Raw genomic sequence first — 17,046 nt, 5'->3', positions numbered from 1 at the left:
AGCAGTTTTATGCCAAATGATTACATTTCAGGCAAAATATCTGCTAAATGAAACTTCATGCCAATAATGACTTGTACAGTGCATTAGATTGAATGATACACTTAGCTAAAATATTGCCCAGAAGAAAGCTTATTTTGTCAAATATTAAAAGAAAAATTTTCTATTCGTTCAGGTTTATTCTAGAATTTATAAATTATCAGTTTATAAAAAGTATATTAGAATACATTTAGGAATTGTTACTGCTAGTACTATTGGAAGATTAGTTTTCCCAGGTGTTAAGCAATGTATAGTGCTGATTTTCATCAATCACAATCATTATATGTTGAACACACTGCTTATGGTCATTGCCTTTCTCACAACCTATTTTATCAGTAGCTAACAAATAGAGATAGTGTGCTTGATAAGTACACACACAGAATTAAAAATTGTCTCTATTTGCAATAGTATAATTTAAAAGACTTTACTAGATTTTTGAACAGTTTCTACAAACACTGAAAGTACCTAAAAGGATACTAAGCTTTAATAGTTGAAATGTATTAAAAAGTACAGTCTTTTAAAATCCAAAATGGTATTCTTCACTTCATTTATATGCTATCAGATGAGCTAAATATTAATTGCAAGAAAAAAACTACTTTCCAATAAGTTTTAAGTAAGGCCTTTATTGTTATTGATTGATAACTTACTTGTTTTTACACAATTATCTCTTAAATTCTGTATCTCTAGGGAATGATATTCTAATTATTCAGTGTGTTGATGGTTGTCATGCATCTGCCAGTGTCTGTATTTCTTCACAGATGGATAAAGGGAATTCTCTTCAGTTCTGTATGATCCTTTAAGAGGACAAGAGGGGACAGTTTCCTAGGGCATTAAACAGAAACTGCTATCTCTTTAATCACTTAGTGTAAGTGCATGAGGTCTTTCACCTCTGTGACCCACAGTATTTGATTAGTACTAAAACTGCATTTGATAAGTGTGTTTTATTTTTAATTTTCATTTTGTTTGTGCATTATTATGCTAAATTTAATTTAGTTTATATCAGCAACATTTCTAGATGTGGCTCTCTTTGGCTGCCTTTCAGTCTCATGGACTATATAAAAAAGTACATAAATTATTAAGTTTAGCATCATTGAAAACATGTGCATCTATGTAAAAATGTCATATATTCAGTGTGGCTACCATCTGTGGTTATGGTAATATAAACCTATAAACGTGCACAATCCTATATATTGATTCAAATAAACAAAATCCACTTGGATCCATAACCTGATATTGTGGTTTGGGTAGGTACCATTTTATTTTGTCAAACATCAAATGGGAAGAGTAATAAAATACACATATTGTTTTGGTTAGTTGACACTTCCCTTCTCTAACAAATGGGATCCACTCTTTAGAGTGAAATAACTAATTCAACATTGTGGATCAATAGCACCAAGGACTTTTCTTTCGTGCTAACACTAGTCATCACTGGAAAATATGCTTTAGTTGTACACATATTGTAATAAAATGCTTGCACTATATTACTAATTGTACCTAGAGTGACATCTCTATACCATTTAAATTAGGGTAGAAGGTAGAGAAGAAACACACGACACACAGAGAGAAAGATACATAATTTTAGCTGGAAGGAGGGAATGAGATGTGTATTTCTTTATTAAATTATTTTAATTAATTAATTAATTTTTTTGAGACAGAGTTTCCCTCTTGTTGCCCAGGCTGGAGTGCAATGGTGTGATCTCGGCTCCTCACAACCTCTGCCTCCCGGGTTCAAGCAATTTTCCTGCCTCAGCCTCCCAAGTAGCTGGGATTATAGGCATGTGAAACCACACCAGGCTAATTTTGTGTTTTTAGTAGAGTTGGGGTTTCACCATGTTGGTCAGGCTGGTCTCGAACTCCCAACCTCAGGTGATCCACCTGCCTCGGCCTCCCAAAGTGCTGGGATTACAGGCATGAGCCACCGTGCCCGGCCTGTTTTTGGCTCTTATAAAGATGATTTCAATGGTTATTTCTACATATAAACTCAGTATCAAGCATTCTAAGGACTGGTCAAACTATGTACATATGTACATTTTACTTAGGTTCTTTTTGGCCTCTTCATATGGCAATGATTTTGCCATATTTTTCCTACAGAAAGAGTAGGAAAAATATTGTTTCCGTATCAAGGTTATTTAATGTTTATATTTTATCACTGATAGTTTAGGAGAGATCCCTTTAGCTTGTATTATAAAATTTAGGATTGTTGTCAAATTTGCAGTAAATTCTACCAAGTGTTCTTCTTTTTTTTTTTTAATAAAGCTTTAAGGTTTCTGCGCATTTCAGATTTTCTTGGACTGTGAAGAGTAACTAATCTCAATTGCCCTACACTCATTAACTAGGGCTTTAGAAGTTGTCTGTGCAAATCACAGGGCTTGAAAAGTAAATTTCATTAGTTTAATGTTGCATTCACCTCTGGAAAGACCCTATGAAATAGGTGTTATTGTTGTTCTCATATTAGAAATAATGAAACTAAGACTTGGAAGCATCAAGAGATTGTCTCCTAGTATCACAGAGCTAGTTATCTGGAGCAGCTTGAATTCTGGGCCAATTTATTTAATCTGATTTCAAGTCATTTGTACTAAACTACTTTGTTCTATGCCCTCCCCAAAACAAGACCTGGGATCAGAGCAAGAGATGGAGAACTGCAATCTTTTTTCTCCCTCACCTTCTTCTTTGAGTAATAGTTCTCAAACTGTTAATCTCAGGATACTTTTATACTCAAAAAATTCATCAAAGGCCCTAAGCTTTTGTTTCTGTGGATTATAACTACCATAACAGAAATTAAAATGAAAAAAATAAATGTACATTTATTAATTCATTTGAAAATAACAATAGTAAACTTACTGCATGTAAATATATATTACACTTTTTATGAAAAATATATATTTTCCCAACAAACAAGACATTTCGGGAGAAGAGTAGAACCATTTTACATTTTTGTAAATTACTTTAATAGCCTTTTCAGATAATTATAGATAATTTTCTTCAAGATTACACTCAAACCTGAAAAATAATAATTTCATAAAAGCTAGTTGCAATGAGAAATTTAAAACAATTGGCTTATTTTGCACTTTTAAGGTTCTTTTTCATAATACATAACTTTTCATCTGGAAAATATTGGTTCTTTGAGTTATGCAGACCTTCCAAATGTTAACATATTTTATTATATAATAGCAAACTATCACATTCATTAATATTATCATTGATCTCATCAGAGATGTCTTAAAATTACTGTCAAGCTCACACTGTGGATATAATTTTTCCAAAGTCCTAATTTTTGCCTGAAAGCTCATTTATCAAAGACAACACATGTTATTTTTATTGAGAATACAGGTTTACTTCATTCATTTTTGAGAGAGTATCAGCCAAATATTTAACTCTAAATTATAGGGTTTTTTTTGTCAGTTGTTCTTTCAAGTAAAAATAATTTTACATGAAAAAACAAGTGACCAGTTCAACTTGTAACACAAATAAGAGTGTGTGTGTGTGTGTGTGTGTGTGTGTGTGTGTAAAAATCATTGTAGTTTGTTGTGTGGCAAAATTGTTTTGGGCAAATTTCCCACTTTATTACATACAATATTTAAAAGCATGTATACAAGTGTTGAAATTTAGTAAAATTAATATTTTTTACTGTCTCACCAAGGAAATTCTGAAATTAAACTGGCTTTTTTTTTTTAAGTGCAAGATGGCAAAGAACACAATGACTGCTCTTAGAATTTGACACCACTGTTTTCATTGATGCTAATGTGCTGGTAGTTTTTCCCACCATTGCTTTTGTGTTATCAGTGCTAATAATGTCAACTAAGTGGGACAGATAAAAATGCAAGAAAAAAACGGAGTAGTGTTAATTAATAAAATATGTTATTTTTATGGGTTTTACAATGTCCATGAAATTTGTTGTTTTCTGTAATTGTAATTTATTCAATTTTTTTCTCATTCTAAATAAATATTTAGTTTTGTACTTAATTTAATATTCTTAATACTGAATTCTTAAGAAGATCTCCCACCGCCAAATTATATAAGCTTCAGGCTCCAAAATACTTGGATTTGCCCTTGAGTCTCTGTGGTCATTAAATTAAATAATCGATTTAATATTTTAATGTGTTGTCTAATACAAAGCATTTTATATAAATGTTAACTATTTTATTATTCCTAATGCAAAATAGAGCCACATGATTATTTAACGTTGAAAATTTAATAGCTTCATATAATTGCACATCATATATAAAGATGTAATACAAAGCATTATAGTTCTGTACATAACATCTTTATTATTTTCTACTTATCTGCACTTCTCTAGCTATAATGCTGTGACTGCTTATTACATAGAGGCCTTCAAACCTTAGGCCAAACTTGTGCTTATTTGTGTTCTGTTTAGCATCCCCCTCAGTGATAGTTGCATATGCCTGTTTCCAAGCCAGACTAATATATTCAGTCACATATTCATCGAATATTTATTTGGCACTGGCTACATGCTTCAGTAATACTCCTGGCCTCAAAAAAGATAAAGGTGAGTGATAGAAATATGGCCCTTGTCCTCACAGATCTTATAGTTTAACAAAAACAGAGATGGGAGAGCATAAACAAATAATTAAGCAACTAAGATATGTATTCTGGACACTTAATTCAAGGGACAATGAAGAAGGATAAGTGAAGGAAAGTTGGCATCATAAAAAAGTGCAAGATTTAGCCAATGGACTAGAGGATAAGAGAGTGTTCTAATTCCCAGGAACCAGTAGATAAGGGCCCTTTTTGTTGTGATGTTTCTTTGCTCAAGAATGCCCTTTGCCAATAAGTGCCAGCAAACACCCATTTTTTTATCAAAGGCCCATACTAATGTTCTCTTTTATGAAGCCCATTATGACTCTACCAAGTAATTTGTTTCTTTGATATAGGTGTTTTCCTCATTTATACATGGAGATAATTGCCTTTGATAAATGTTTAGTGCAATGCCTGTCACAAAGCTGTCATTAAATTATTGTTGTTATCATTTATATCATTGTCATTTACATCAATATAGTTTAACAATCTCAAGTACTCTCTGGTGTCATCATTTTCAATTTTCAATTGCAACATTCACAGCATTGTATGCTTCAATAATTATTATTAGTTAAATAATCATTTTGCTATTTACAGATTTGTCGACAAAAGTGAAAGTACTCCTGGTCATGGCCGAATGCCTGAGTAATGCCACGAGGGTAGGGGTCTCAAAGAAACATAAACTGTTCATTTGAGATGAATGGATATTCAATTATTCTGCATTAATTGGGTTTCTAAGAAATGTATCATTTCTGAAGAAAGATGTCCTTTAATTGGATAAAAAAGGCAGGAAACTATATGGTCTACAGACTTTTCTAACTGTATACTACTTTGAATAAAAACTATCAAAATGAATTCTTAATATATATGTATTTAAGTGATGGACATGTACCAATACATTGTACACATTACAAAACATTCATACAATAGGAATATATAAAAATAATTATTAAACCATATTTTGATGTACTGTCTTTTTAACTTTATTATTAAAAGTATACCATTACTTATCTTTGATGTGACTCTATATTTCAAATGGTCTTGAAAATTTTGGATATTTTTATATAATTTCTCACTATATCTCATGAGATCATAATCGACTTTACATCACAATGTGCAGTTTGAAGAGTTTATACTTGAAGAAGGTAAATCAGCTCTTTTTGTGTCTGTTTTATTTGTGTTTGCATTAGGTAGTAGTATACACATCAGTCTGAGCTTTAACAGATAATTTATTTAATTGGCCATTTACTTTAAAGAAAAATTAATACATACAAGTTGCAATATTGTATTTCTATCATGAGCAAGCCAATGATGCCTACCTTTTTTGGAGACCAATGTCTTAGAATTCTATTTGTCATCTAAAATTAGAAACTATATTATGAGATTTCAAAGCAACTTTTAACACTCAGCAGGCTTGTTTAAAATGTGGGTATTCCCAGGTTCCAACTATCACAGATCCTGTTTCAATAAGCCCTCAGTTAGCTAAGGGATATGCATATTTAATGTATCACTCAAGTTATTCTGACACCCACTTAAAATTGAGAAGTAGAAGATCAAGCTTCTAGAAATGAGCTATGCACTTATTTTGAAAACTCTCCCCTTTGTTTCTTAACCATGATTAGTTGTAGAACTTTTAAATAAAAAATGGCCCACGTTCTCCTCTTAGATGGCAGCAAACAATGGGTGTACAGCTTAGATTTCCACATCCTCTGTACACCCAGGCTTGTGGGTGAAGAACCCTAGGCAAAAGAGTTTGTGGTGGCATCTGCCAGAGGAAGAGAATGTAGATTGTTCTCCAGAGCCCACAGAGGGAAAAAAAAGGAAAGAAAAAGAAATAAAACCAGGAGTCCTTTGGGGAAAGAAGAGGTACCTATGACTAAAATATCAGAATTGGTTATGTTGGCTTCACAGACAGTGCCCTTAAGGTATTACAGCTAAAAGTGAACACCAATTATATTTTACTCATGTTTGTATATCAGACACAATTTTTACCTGATTTATGATATTACTATATTAATATAAAATGAAAGACATTTTATTTTTTTAGCAATACATTACCAATTCTATAGTTACTCTTTATCATATGGTAACTATATGTGATTTCAACTTACTTTATAAATGGAATATATATAGTAAAATTAATTAGATTATAACATCTATTTTAAAATAAGATTTCTAATAGAAGTATACAGAGTCATAACAGATGTAACCACATACAGGCACACACTCAAAGGAGAGCTACTCTAGGTCCTGTAGGAGTCTTTTAAGGATACAGTTATGATCAAAATATATGCTTGCCATTGAAGAGACAGTGGTGCTGGTGAAAGATTTTCCATAATTCTAAAATTATACATGCAAAGTATATTATATTACTCCCAGCAATATGGTTTAACAATCTCAAACTTTATGAAAGAAAAATCAATAAAAAGTTATTGTGTGAAGTGTTTTGAATTATAGATTATTCACACAGAAATATAGAGCCTATTTAAGTCACCTACAATAGGCTCATAGAATGTTTTCATTAATATTATTCCAAGTTTGTTGGTAGGAAATGTTAAATAAGCAAGGCTTAAATATGCTATCTAATATTAGCAAATTGTCAGTCATCCCCTCCACAAATGTTTGCTCCTAACTGTAATAATAAAACAATCAGTATTTTAAAATATTTTACTTTAGTTTGCCTTATTCTTCAAGGTATCATATTCAAATACAACTGGTATTCTGTCCTAGATGTTCTGAGTCAGATCTGAATACCATGTGTTGTCGCTGTGTCTCTAAACAATTCATTCTGTCACTGACACTTTGGTTCCTTGGGCTATGTCAACAAGTCAGCCTAGAAAAATTTCCATAAAAAATACATATAGGTGGCAGAGTTTCAGGTTCTTTTTTTATCTCTACAGAAATTTCTATTTACCAATTTATGTTAAAATTCTAGGCACACCACCTCTTCCCCAGGGGGAAACAAAAAATGTTTATTGGCACTCTGTCTTCTCTCATTTCAATTCACAACTTATGAATGGGTCAGTCACATGATTATTGGGAGAACTGATAGTGGTCTCTGATTTAAAAAAGTCTGAGATTATAATGTCAGTTCTGCACCTTGCTTACTGTGTAACTTTGGGCAACTAATTAAACTTCTCTGGATTTAGCTTTCTAGTGTGTAAAGTTAGGAAAGTAGTAACACCAGTCTTTAAAAGATAATATATATGTTATGGGCTTTATCAACTCTAAAAAAGACTACAAATTTAAAAATAATACATTACTCTTGCCTGATAAAGAAACAGTGCTGTTTGAAAGACAACTATCTAGACAGTGTTGACAGAGAAGGAAAGGAGCTCTCATTGTTTCTTTGATTCAAACAGAGTTATCTCTTAAACCAATGGTACAATCAGTTGGTTCAGGTCAGAGGGGCCTGGTCTGGGCCCAACTACATAGAATCATGTTGCACAAACTGCAGGACAAAGAGTTCAAAACAAAAGTGGATCAGAGCAGTGAATACGTCAGAGCAGTAAACTGAACTTTATTTTTTTATAGGGTTGGGGTCAGGTATAACAGTGATGAGGGAGTCCAAAGGACCTTGGCCTCAGATCTTTTCAAGCAGACACGTGCTCCAATGTCATGACCCCAGAACAGAAACAGACAAAACTAGCATAGATCCCACTGAACCACTAGGAAAGGAATGAAGAGTCCATGTGTAAACTATCCATTCTTCAACTAGGCAATTTTATTTTGGACAGTGTTTGCCTAAACAAGGGAGAGAGAATAAGGAAAATATAAGTAAAAAGCAACCAGGAAAGAATATGATTAAAAGGCACACCAAGATGCAAAAGTAGGGGAAATAGAGATTTAGGTAACACTCTGTTGTTTGAAGGAGAAACTGCATCTTTTTAAAGGTTAAGACTTATATATATCCTCACTTTACTACTGAGAAAACCAGACTTTAAAATAATAGATCAGATACTAAAGTTCACATACTGACCAGTATTCAAAACCATATATTCTTTTCTGGTGTCGAACACTGTGTTCCTGAAACCTGTGTTATCGTATCTGAGATGATTGTCAAGATGTTCTCATTTGGTGGTCACCAGTGATAGTGTTTATTATGTTTAGTGCTCTCAAAATACAAGTAAATATAAAACAGATAGCTAAGTATGTAATAGCTTATATTATAGTCACTCACATGAATCATACACACAGACACTTAACAAACAAACAGGGTGTCTCATGTATAATGTCAAATAATGTTATGGGTATCTTTAAGAGAAAGAAAAGGAAAAATCTGTCTTAAAATAAGCTTAACAATCAATGTTATGAATAGAACAAAAACTGTGAAGGATTAATAGCATTGACTTAAATGTCAAATTCTCCTTTGATAAAAAAACCATAGTGTATAATTATAGAATTTCAATCTAGATTGTTTTATGACACTCAAATTTATCACACATAGGTTAATATGTATATTAACCTAACTTGCTATTGAGCAAGTCTTTTAGGAAGGCAAGAAACACATAATAATCATTGCAGATAATAAAATTGCTGAAGGCTGCAGTGAGGTTTAGAAATCCCCAATCAAATTTAGTTCTCTATTCTCAAGATATGTACATTACTAGACCAATTTCTTTCTTCTTTTTTTTTGAGACGCGGTCTCTCGCTCTTTCGCCCAGCCCGCAGTGCAGTGGCACAATCTCGGCTCACTGCAAGCTCCGCCTCCCGGGTTCACGCCATTCTCCTGCCTCAGCCCCCCGAGTAGCTGGGACTACAGGCGCCCGCCACTGCGCCCGGCTAATTTTTTGTATTTTTAGTACAGACGAGGTTTCACCGTGTTAACCAGGATGGTCTCGATCTCCTGACCTCGTGATCCGCCCGCCTCGGCCTCCCAAAGTGCTTGGATTACAGGCGTGAGCCACCGCGCCTGACCAAGACCAATTTCTTAATACAAATTTCTTAATACATATTTTTACTTCTAGAATATACACCCTTAAAATTAGCAAAACATCTGAAAGTCTTTACCTCTTGCAAACTTACTTTGCTACCACTTACTAACCCTGAGAAGTTAAACATTTCTTTATATGTATGCCTTTGAAGGTGATTTGATATTTTATTTAAATAAAGCTGTTTTCAAAGTAGCTAAAGGTAAAATTGGAATTTTTCATTTAAATTTCAAATTAACATGAAAAAAAATCCAAGCTGGGTGTCTGGTAATATGCAGAAAACTAATCATTCCAATGCAATGGCAATGAATATATGCATAAAAGACTATAAAACACTATACATATATTACATATATTTGTGTATGTACATAAATATATGTATATAGTCTGTTATTTTCCATGTTTGTTTTGTTTTCCCACTACGGTTTTTGTTTTAAAGATGGATTCAGGTAGTTTACTTTTCTGTGTGTGGAGTATATTCACTGTTTTAAAAGTATGGCCAGAATTAATTGATTTCTTTAAAGTTAACTTGAGAAAATATTAATCTCCCCAACCTTAACTGGTCAAGGCATAAGCCACCCTCCGTGTCTGCTTCACAGAAAGGAAGGCATTGCCCTGCACTTTAGTCTTTAGCAGAGATACTATACTGCACTAGGAGTTCATCATCAACAAAGAATGTGACCCTCAGTCTGGACCTAGGAGATAACTATGAATTTGTACTTCTGCTGTCTCCACCATGCTATTTAGTGGAGATGAGGAAAGGACTTATGAAAATATCAAGATCTCTTGAAAATTATTTAAGGGTCCACAGAGCGGGAGAAAATTTTCGCAAACTATCCATCTGACAAAGGACTAATATCCAGAATCTGCAAGGAAAACAAACAAATCAGTAAGCAAAAACCAATCCGATCAAAAAGTGGGCTAGGGTCATGAATAGATGATTCCCAAAAGAAGATATACAAATGGCCAACAAACATATGAACAAATGCCCAACAGCCCAACATCACTAATTGTCAGGGAAATGCAAATCAAAACCACAAGGCAATACCATCTTACTCCTGCAAGAATGGCCACAATTAAAAAAAAAATAGATCTTGGTGTGAATGTGGTGAAAAGGGAACCCTTTTCCACTGCCAGTGGGAATGTAAGCCAGTACAACCACTATGGAAAACAGTATGGAGATTCCTTAAAGAACTATTAGGTTGGTGTGAATGTAATTGCAGTTTTGGCCATTTTAATGACAAAACCACAATTACTTTTGCACCAACCTAATAAAATTAGAACTACCATTCAGTCCAGCACTCCCACTACTGGGTATTTACCCAGAGGAACATAAGTCATTATGTGAAAAACAGACTTGTACAGTCATGTTTATACCAGGACAATTTGCTATTGCAAAAATATGGAACCAGCTCAAATGCCCATCAATCAATGAGAGGATAAATAAAATATTATATATATGTGTGTGTGTGTGTACACCAGGGAATACCACTCAGCCATAAAAAGGAACAAAATAATGGCATTAACAGCAAGTTGGACGGATTGGAGATGGTTATTCTAAGTGCAATAACTCAAAAATGGAAAACCTAATATTGTATGTCCTCACTTACCAGTGGGAGCTAAACTATGAGGATGCAAAGGCATAAAAATAATACAATGAACTTTGGGGACTCGGGGAGGGATGGGAGGGGGTGCAGGATAAAAGAGTACACATTGGGTACAGTGTACACTGCTCAGGTGATGGGTGCATCAAAATCTCAGAAATCACCACTAATGAACTTATCTGTGTAACCCCCCCGTTCCAAAAAACCTGCTGAAAAAAAAAAAGTCTTAAGAAATAATGTGGCGGGCGCCTGTAGTCCTAGCTACTCGGAGAGGCTGAGGCAGGAGAATGGCGTGAACCCGGGAGGCGGAGCTTGCAGTGAGCCGAGATCGCGCCACTGCACTCCGGTCTGGGTGACAGAGCGAGACTCTGTCTCAAAAAAAAAAAAAAAAAAAGAAATAATGCAAAGAAAAGAATCACACACTACAATTCCAAAGCTGGCAGGCAAAGTCAGACAGACACAGGAAAAACAAACTGGAAACAATTTTTATTACATGTTGTTGTCACGTGGCAATACTACCTTGTTGTAAAACAAATACATCAATTTTCAAATGAAAAAAATTATTTAAGGGTCAACAGTTTATTTGTGTAGCTTCTTGATAACACTTTATAAAGAAAGCTACATTATTTACTTAGAAGAGCACTGGGATTATTTTTGTAATTCCCATAACACACACACAGGTCTGTTTATAAAATTGCTGAATATTAGAGCTTGAAGGAAACTTAGAGATTATTTTACCTTTGTTTGTATTTGTAGGTGAGGAAACTGAAGTCCAGATAATTTAGATAACTCTTCTGAACACCTGCAGCAAATCTTGAAGTCCTGAGGCCAATTCCCAGTGCTGTATTCTGCATTCCAGAGCACAATTCGTCTTCTTGGATAAATGGTAGTCCACCTTGCAACTTAGACTACATCACATCATTTGTTAATGGAACTATGTAATAGGAAAGTTATGGCTGAAATTAATTATGGAATTCACCTAATGGAATTTATAACTTTGTAGGCAAAAAAAGTGAGGTCAAAAAAAGTTGTGTAAAATAAAAAGGAAACTGCCTAAAGTAACAGTGTTAGATGAATGTGCATATTTTATCAACTAGTTCAGCATTAGCTAAATCATGTAACAACCTTGTCATATCTAGCTTCATCTTTTTGTTTTGAGTTATTTAAGTGTCATCTTCCTAACTTTCACTAGAAATGGTCATCTAATTATCTTTCACCCTACAATGCTAATAAACATATAGTCAAATAAAGCTGGCAAAACTGGCAGCCTTTAAAAGCAGAGATGCCTATCCTCTATGGCAACATTTTTAAAGCCTTGTTTTATATTGATAAGTATAAAAATCTCATTTTCTTTCTTCCTTACCACAAGATGCATATATTTATCCCAGAAGATTTTGTCCAGTTTCATTTTGAGTAGTTTGTATCATGAAAACAATACATTTGTTTCATTTTCGAAATACAAAATTATTATGTTGTCTGTGTTTTTCAAACCATACAATCTGTGGACTTTCCTTTTTGAGAATCGCTGCTCCTGATTTTCTTTTATATATATATATTTTTTTAAATTATACTTTAAGTTCTATTTTCTAGTGGAAATCAGAACAAGCTGTGTTCTTCTGGTCTGTGATCCTTCCTCTTCTCTTTCCTCTTTTCCTGTTTTCTTTTCCCCTTCTCCTTCAACTCTCTCTCTTCGTGAACAATTCAGACCTCCAGCCTTTAGGCGATATGGGGCACAGTAAGAAAAGTACACGCTCACTTGGAGATGCAGCCTGGTGATGGATGTTAGAAGCCTATGTTTAATGAGGAAGTCTTCCAGGTGGAGTGGCTGGAGTGGCCTGGTGTGTGGGGCATCAGTATAAAGTTTGCTGAACTGGCTATTAAGAAGCCATACTTAACCAGATTGAAAGGTTAAAAGATTTTCTAGATAACTGTCAGCAATTTTGATTTAGGTACATATCCTATCTTAATTGACAGAAAAATTGTGATGAGCCACCTACAGACGGCTAAACTAAAAGAGCACGCTGTAACACACGCCCACTGGGGCTTCAGCTGTAAACATTCACCCCTAGACACTGCTGTGGAGTCAGAGTCCCACAGGTCCCTGCCTGTATGCTCCCCCAGAGGTATCAGCAGTGGAGTATTGAGGAAGCGAGCCACACCCTCCATCACACCCAGCCGGGGGACAAGGGAACCTTTCCCATTTCAGTTTCATATTACAAACATAATTTCTTAAGAAAGATTATATTACCTTGAAAGTTTTACATACTATACTTTACAAATAACAATAATATAAAAATATAGTATATAGGACTATAAAGCCTCCACATTGCACTAATTTTCTAAATGACACGACTTCTCTTTCACTAATCCATCATTAAGCTATCAAAATGCTTGTTTAGCTCCTCCCCATCAAATTCCCATATTTTTTAACAAACACATTATTAGTACATTTTCTTATAGTATTAAGTCTGTTTAACATTTAGGGCTTTCATATGTTTTATTCACTCTCTCCACTGTAAATAGTCTTTACCAGCTTGAATTTATATGACACTTCGTTCAACAAAACCTCTTTTTTTCTTTTGCTAGTGTGCTCATGAGTTTAGTTTCAAATGAACCTAACACATACTCCTTTCATCCTTGTTTTTGAGGTTTGACAAAATAAAATTGCAACTTCATGCTGCAGGTAAAAATACTAATAACTTCAATGTTTTTTCAACTTCAATCCAGAGATAATGAAGTATCCATATTTTTTTATAAAACTAGCATATATGCATTCTTATTAAATAACATACTCATTGTATGGTTGGTAAGCCCCCTTTTTTACTTAAATATGTAATTAAACTATGAAAGATAGCAAATTTTACTTTGATTTTTGTGGTTGTGGAAACACATTAGATAACATATTTGCAGGTTTTGTGGTACTTGTGGTAACAACAGGATTGTGAACTCATAGTTTGTTTTGGTGGATAGTCACATTCAAGAGAAAGGCAGTTTTCCAGTTTCCACATTGAAAAGTAAGATGAGGATTTTTTTTTCTTAGTCTTCATGTATAAGAAATGTCTTTGTTCCAACAAGTTGAAATTGCATAAAAATAATTAGTATTGTTTAAAGTGAGGGTTAAACACAGCCTCCTTTATGGAATAGAAACTTTACTGACTACAAGGCAGATATTTTCAAAGTGCATGCCACGTACTTCTTTATTGAGTTTATATTGTGGAAATTTATGGTACTGTAAAGATTTATCTATACATCTGTGGATAACTGATGGTAAATGAAAAGCCCTGTGGTTTCTTTTAAAGCATGTGCATTAAGCACAATGACCTTTATGTGCTTTCAAATAAAAATAAGATTGAATTGTAAAAGCAGTAATTGAGATCCCTTTCCACGGTTTATTTTCTTGAAAAATGATATTGAGTTAATTGACTCTTTTTATCCTTTGTATTCATATTTTTTGCTGAATAGTATTTATTCTGCTGGAAAGTATTTCTGTAAATATTATAAATGTACTCTCTATGAAATATAACGATTAGGGCTAAACCATAAGAACATAATAAAAATATTCACATCGGCCTCCCAAAGTGCTGGGATTACAAGCGTGAGCCACCGCGCCCGGACGGATCACGAGGTCAGGAGATCGAGACCACGGTGAAACCCCGTCTCTACTAAAAATACAAAAAATTAGCCGGGCGTGGTGGCGGGCGCCTGTAGTCCCAGCTACTCGGAGAGAGGCTGAGGCAGGAGAATGGCGTGAACCCGGGAGGCAGAGCTTGCAGTGAGCCGAGATTGCACCACTGCACTCCAGCCTGGGTGACAGAGCGAGACTCCGCCTCAAAAAAAAAAAAAAAAAAAAAAAAAAAAATTCACATCACTATCCTTTGAAACACTGTAAACCTACATGATGCCATGGTTTCAATGTTTGGGTCTCCCAAAATTTCTATGTGGAAAGGTAACCACCAATGTCATGTTAGGAGATGGGAACAACATTGAGAGGTGACTGGATCATAAGGGCAGATCCCTCATGACCGGGATTAGTGCCAGTATAAAGGATACCCCAAAGGGCTGCTTTGCTTTTTCTAACATGTGAGGGCACAGAAAGAAGGCACCATCTATGAACCAGGAAACAGGCCCTCACTAGATGTTGAATATGCCAGTACCTTAATCTTGAATTTCTCAGCATCCAGAACTATAAAAAATAAATTTCAGTTGTTTATAAGCTACCCAGTTAATAGTATTTTGTTATAGCAGCACAAACAGACTGAAATACGTGGCATCTAATTTGAAAACATGCATGACAAATACATAAAATATATGTAATATATGTATTAATATATTTAATATCAGATCTGCAGAAAAAATTACATTCTTTTAGTAGAAAACAAATGTATGATGAATTTCATAAGTTAGAATTCTGTGCACTATTTCATTTTGAAGAAATTTTCTAAGTTGGACCTTATTAATCATAGTGCAATTTCTTCCAGATTGTTTGTACAATATTATAAAAATCTCTCACTTCTTGCGGTCAATCATATTTTCCATGGCGAATCACACTGGAACAAAGATTAACATTGGCAATAATTATATGACTCAAGTAATTTAGAAAATAATAAATTGTTCTTGCTTCCTCTGTTAATTTTTATATTGATCAACTTGGTATAGAGACTAAGAAAATCTTAGTTTCTAATATTTGTTATCAAAGTATATGACATTGGCCAATAGCACAATGTTAGACTGTACTTTTTATAAATTTTATGAAGAAAAATGACACATACCTCCCTTAAAACTGTGACTTGTGTATCTTTTACTTTTTATGTGTTTGTCATACTGACAGATATTCTGAGGTTTTCTATTCTTGTTTTTCTTGTCAAACATCTGCATGAAAAGCCAGTAAGTATTCTGCACACTACAAAGTCATGGTTAAATAATTTCAAACTGTGCAGATAAAAATTGGGAAAGAAACACAATCATTCAGATATTTTCTACACTACGCCAGTTTTCTGAATGGTAATGTTATTTTCATTTTTTAAAAAATATTTTATCATTCACTAAGCGGTATGTTTATTAAAAAATAGAACAAATCAGAGATAGGAAGAGAGATATGTAAGACTTCACAAATATCTACTGGTACTGGTGTAATATTTACTTCCAATGTAAGATCTGGAAATCTCATCAGATAACCTATGTTGATGCCCTCCAGGCCATAAAGTCAAAATTCTGTTCTTTCTTTGTGTAATCTCTTGATTGTATTCCTTCCTTGATCACACACATTTTCTGCATTTTTTTTTTACAAAAGAGCTGGTAATCCATAATTTTTCTCATCCTTTATCTTATCTCATCTGTTTTTCTTATTGTTTTATGACATCTTAAAACTGCTATTTTGTGATTTCATTGTTGATGAAAGTCATAAGAGAATTATGAAAAAGACATAGAGAGAAGAAATCATGTACACATTTTTAATTCATTGCTCTGGGATTAGAAAGAAACAACAACAGACAAAACCTGTTTAATGTCTCTGTCTTGTGGCCTGTTTTTTTACAATGTTGGTAATCCCAAAGGACAATTAAGTAGCCCAGTTTATGAAATGCTTTACCTAGCACAGCATACTCTATAAGTTTCCATAAAGTGAAAGAACTTCTAGACATTGTTTCAATGATTTTTTTTCTTTCAGTCCTAAGTAAAATAAAACCTCAGTTAATCACCTTGTCTCTGAAAACTGCATTTCTTATTTTCATTGTGTTTATTTACCATAAGATGATATACTAAGTTGTAAAGTAGAGCCTCTGCATGTTTAATAAAAAGAAAATATGACACCATATTTTAGAAATCTTGAAACAACATGTAATTGTAGGCCTTCAGAAGATAAACAACTTTAAAAAAATTTATGAGACAAAATTTTTGTCTTAGATTCTGATATCATCTCAGAGTACTCCAAATGCTTTTTA

The sequence above is a fragment of the Symphalangus syndactylus genome, chromosome 6 (assembly GCF_028878055.3).
Source record: "Symphalangus syndactylus isolate Jambi chromosome 6, NHGRI_mSymSyn1-v2.1_pri, whole genome shotgun sequence".
In the NCBI taxonomy this organism is placed as follows: domain Eukaryota; kingdom Metazoa; phylum Chordata; class Mammalia; order Primates; family Hylobatidae; genus Symphalangus; species Symphalangus syndactylus.
This window is presented reverse-complemented; position numbering follows the sequence as displayed.